Source organism: Ursus maritimus, unplaced genomic scaffold, assembly GCF_017311325.1.
Source record: "Ursus maritimus isolate PB19 unplaced genomic scaffold, ASM1731132v1 scaffold_34, whole genome shotgun sequence".
NCBI lineage: Eukaryota > Metazoa > Chordata > Mammalia > Carnivora > Ursidae > Ursus > Ursus maritimus.
The window spans coordinates 18,805,151-18,809,692 of record NW_024426008.1 but is presented as its reverse complement, the minus strand read 5'-3'; positions in this window follow the sequence as shown (position 1 = coordinate 18,809,692).

Here is a 4,542-nt window from a genome sequence, read left to right as displayed (position 1 = left end):
CCCCCCCCCCCCCAGCGGACGAGCAGATCCCTCATCTCCTCAGCCACTTGTCACGGCTGGATGTGACCCGTCCCCGCACGCCACCCCCAGCCTGCCCGGCCCGGCCGAAGCCCGAACACGAGAGAGCCTGTGTGTGTGCTTTAGATTCTGTACAGAACTCAGGTATGTTAGACATGACTTTTCTCTGCTCGCAAGACGCGACCATTGACCATAATGATTTGAGTACCTACTGTGTGCCAGGCTCGCTGTATGTTCTGTCTAAATCTCTGACGCTTTTCTCATTTTGCGCTACAAAACTGAGGCTCGGGGTGCTTGGATGACCCAGGGCAAGGAAGGGACAAAATGGGATTTGGCATCCAGAGCGCATCGTAAGAAAATTACGTTTCAAAGTCTTTCATTCGTCAGGTTGTGTTAAGGAGGAGTCTCGCTGTGGTATTAATGCATATTTTAAGTTTTATTTTTTGTTCTTTGTTTTGTCTTTATATTTCCGTTTCTGACATATTTTTTAACACCTCTGTAACACCTGCTTCTCTTCCCTCCCCACTTCCTCTTGACAGAGCGAATCTGACTTTGGCAAGCAAGAGACGCGCGCTAGACGTTAATGACATTGTTTTGCATGTGTTGTATACATTCTCATAGTTACCTCCTATTTATGGCAAGTGATGCTGATTTCCCATTTACAGTTAGAGACATGGTTTCTTTTTGAAATAAACTCAAGTTAACAAACTGCATCGGGGTGCTTGGGTAGCCTGGGTAGCTCTGTCGGTTAAGCGTCCGACTCTGCTCTGGTCTTGATCTCAGAGTCTTGAGTTCAAGCCCCACACTGGGCGTGGAACCTACTAGAAACAAAAACAAAAAACAACAAAAACCTGCATCGAGTTTTAAAAAGAAATTAAGTACTGGGGCATCTGGGTGGCTCAGCTGGTTAAACACCTGCCTTCGGCTCAGGTCGGGATCCCAGGGTCCTGGAGTCAAGGGAGTGCTGCGTCCGGCTCCCTGCTCAGCAGGAAGTCGGCTTCTCCCTCTCCCTCTGCCCCGGCTCCCTCCTTGGGCGCACATGTGCTCTCTCTGTCTCTCTCTGAAATAAATAAAATATCTTAAAAAAAATGCAGTTCCTAATACCTGAGCTGGTCCTTGGCTGTAGCAGGTATCATGAGGGCATGACCTTACATAACCTTTCTGAACATCTAGCCGGCGTCTTCGTGATGCAGCCGTGTGACACTTAGAGCAGATTGCCCGTTCCTTCCTGTGGGTCTCTGGAGGAAAGGCACGCTGCGCAAGTCAGGACAACAGGGGCATCTAACTTCCAAATACACATTTATTGGTAAAAGCTGTGCCTAGTTTCCCACTGTTCTGTAAAATCACAGAGTTGGGGGGAAATTTGACTGTAGTCTGCGGTGATTAGCATGCAATTTTTCCTCTTTAATATTCAGATTGTGTTTATTACTCTAAGGCGCTTACAGCCTTTGAAGTACATTATTTTTTACATCCATCCCCTGCTGCCGCCTCCCCCACATACCCCCAGGACGTGGAGAACAGCAGTCAAATGTGGGAGCCTGCTCCAGTAATCGTTTCCCAAGTACAGAGCTTATTAAGGAAAGTCCGGGGACTTGTAGAGCGCGTATCTTACTCACACGGGGCCGAATGATGATGTGGTAAAGCTTCGGTGCTGTTAAAATACCCAAGTGTCTGGAAATACAAAGTGGAATCTGTGTGTAGAGGTGAACCTTTTAAAAGAGCTCATGGGACCTATTTTGGTGTGATCGTGGAGTTTCAAGAGGAATTAACTTCCAACAAGCCGCCATGTAAATTTGGAGGTTGATGGCTGGTGTGGGGTGTTGGTCGCAGGAGACTGAAATGAAGCTTACCTGGGCTCTCAAGTGTGGATATTTGCTAGTCAAAGCAACTATTAGGTCCTCAGCATAAAAGGTAAAGGAGCATGCTTCATGATACTTAAGGTACAAGCATACCGAAGAGACAAGTATACCGAGACCGTTAGCTTAGTATTTCTATTAGGGAATAATTGGAACCAGTAGAATGATGTAGGACAGCATGGTCTCCTGACCAGCATAGTCAGCATTCCCCAGGAAGACAGATTGTCAGGCCCCAGCCTAGAACTACTGAATCCGGAACTCAGGGGAGAGGTCCCAGCGAGGTCCCACACAAGTCCAGCTTGTGTTTTAACAAGCCTTCTAGGTGATTCTGATGCATACTCTAATGTCGCAGACCCACCAGTTGAGAGGAAAGGCAGTTTGCATTGTACACATTACATCTGTCTAAAAGTACTGCTGCCATATGCTGACCGCAGACACAAGTGAACACAGAATGAGCATTAGTTCCTCTTTACGTCTTCCCTTTGTATACCGAGGAAAAAGAATACAGTCCTCTTCTAGACTGAAGGAGGACAACTTTGCCATCCTGACTCCATTCTAGGACAGCCACAGTGTTCCAGAGCCCAGGGCTTGACTCAGAGTGAAGAATAAGAACACTGTGATTTGTGATTAGCTCAAGATGTAGGATCTGACACAGAAGAGGATTCCCGTGGAAAATGGTGGTCCAAGATGTTCCCCTAGACACCACAGCGAGGCCCTGGGATGTGCAAGGGAGGACACACTGGAAGGCAAGCAGAGAGTGTGTCTATGCATTGGGGATGGGGAAGGCGGGGTCCCTTGCTTTGACAAGGGTGTTGGAAAGAGGCCAGGGCTGGGCATCTACTCAGCTTTGCCATGGTTTTAACCCTTCAAGGCTCTGCAACCCATTCATTGGATGAAACTCACTGTGTCTTTTCTCACCGCTGGGTCTCAATTAAAAAAAAAAAAAAAGGAAAAGATACTGTGGTGAGTTTAGCCTAATCCCTCAAAGGAAAGGGAGCCTGCCTTTCTTCCTCACCCTATGTCTTTGGGCCTGGAATACTGCCTACCTCATAAGTGATAAATATTTGAAAGTATCAGTGAGGCTGGTGGTAGAGTGTATTAAAAAGGTGAAAGGTAGGGCGGGATGTTTTCCCTTGAGACGACCGGGTGGGAAAGAGCCAGAGGCTGACACTCCCTATAGAGTATCTTGGTCAATCCAAGGAAATCTGGGTAAGTGTGGAAGTTCGGTGGTCAGGGGTCAGGAGTTGGGCAGAACTGACTTACATAGGAGAAAGGGAAGAAAATGAGGTCAGGATAGTCTGGGAGTCCATAAATTATATATGAGCTCTATGAACCAATACTCAACAAGTGAGTCCCAGTTACATGCCAGGTACTACTCCCAGAGACACTTGTGATTTTGCAGCAAACAAAAAGAAAAATCCCTGTAATCTTGGAGCAGATAGCAACGGGCTCTGGAGAGAATATTAATAATAGCTACTTAATGATTTAATAATATCAATTGGGGCACCTGGGTGGCTCAGTTGGTTGAGCATCTGTCTTTCTGCTCTGGTCTTGGTCTTAGGGTTATAAGTTCAAGCCCTGCATTGGCTTCCATGCTGGGCATGAAACCTACTAAAAAAAAAAGACAATAAAATTAAAAATATCAATTAATGATTCCTTTCCTTACCATCTGCCAGGCAGTGCCACCATTAGTTCACTTAGACTTCACCACCTGCTGATGAGGAAGTAGCTTGTGGGCTTCTATTCTTAAACGCCAGCTCTCAGTTTTCCCAGGGTCATTCTTTTGACCTTGACTTTGGGGGGCACAAGCCTTGGGGGTGAGTAGAGTCAGAACTAAAGGCCCAACAACTAATATTTGATAAAGCAGGAAAAAACATCCGGTGGGAAAAAGACAGTCTCTTCAATAAATGGTGCTGGGAAAATTGGACAGCTACATGCAAAAGAATGAAACTTGACCACTATCTCACACCATACACAAAAATAAACTCCAAATGGATGAAAGACCTCGATGTGAGACAGGAATCCATCAAAATTCTAGAGGAGAACATAGGCAGCAACCTCTACGACATCGGCCAAAGCAACCTTTTTCATGACACATCCCCAAAGGCAAGAGAAACAAAAGATAAAATGAATTTATGGGACTTCATCAAGATAAAAAGTTTCTGCACAGCCAAGGAAACAGTCAGAAAAACTAAGAGGCAGCCCACGGAATGGGAGAATATATTTGCAAATGACACTACAGATAAAGGACTGGTATCCAAGATCTACAAAGAACTTTTCAAACTCAATACACGAGAAACAAATAAACAAATCAAAAAATGGGCAGAAGATATGAACAGACACTTTTCCAATGAAGACATACAAATGGCTAACAGACACATGAAAAAATGTTCAAAATCATTAGCCATCAAGGAAATTCAAATCAAAACCACACTGAGATACCACCTTACGCCAGTTAGAATGGCAAAAATAGACAAGGCAAGAAACAACAATTGTTGGAGAGGATGTGGAGAAAGGGGATCCCTCCTACATTGTTGGTGGGAATGCAAGTTGGTACAACCACTCTGGAAAACAGTGTGGAGGTCCCTTAAAAAGTTAAAAATTGAGCTACCCTATGATCCAGCCATTGCACTACTGGGTATTTACCCCAAAGATACAGACGTAGTGA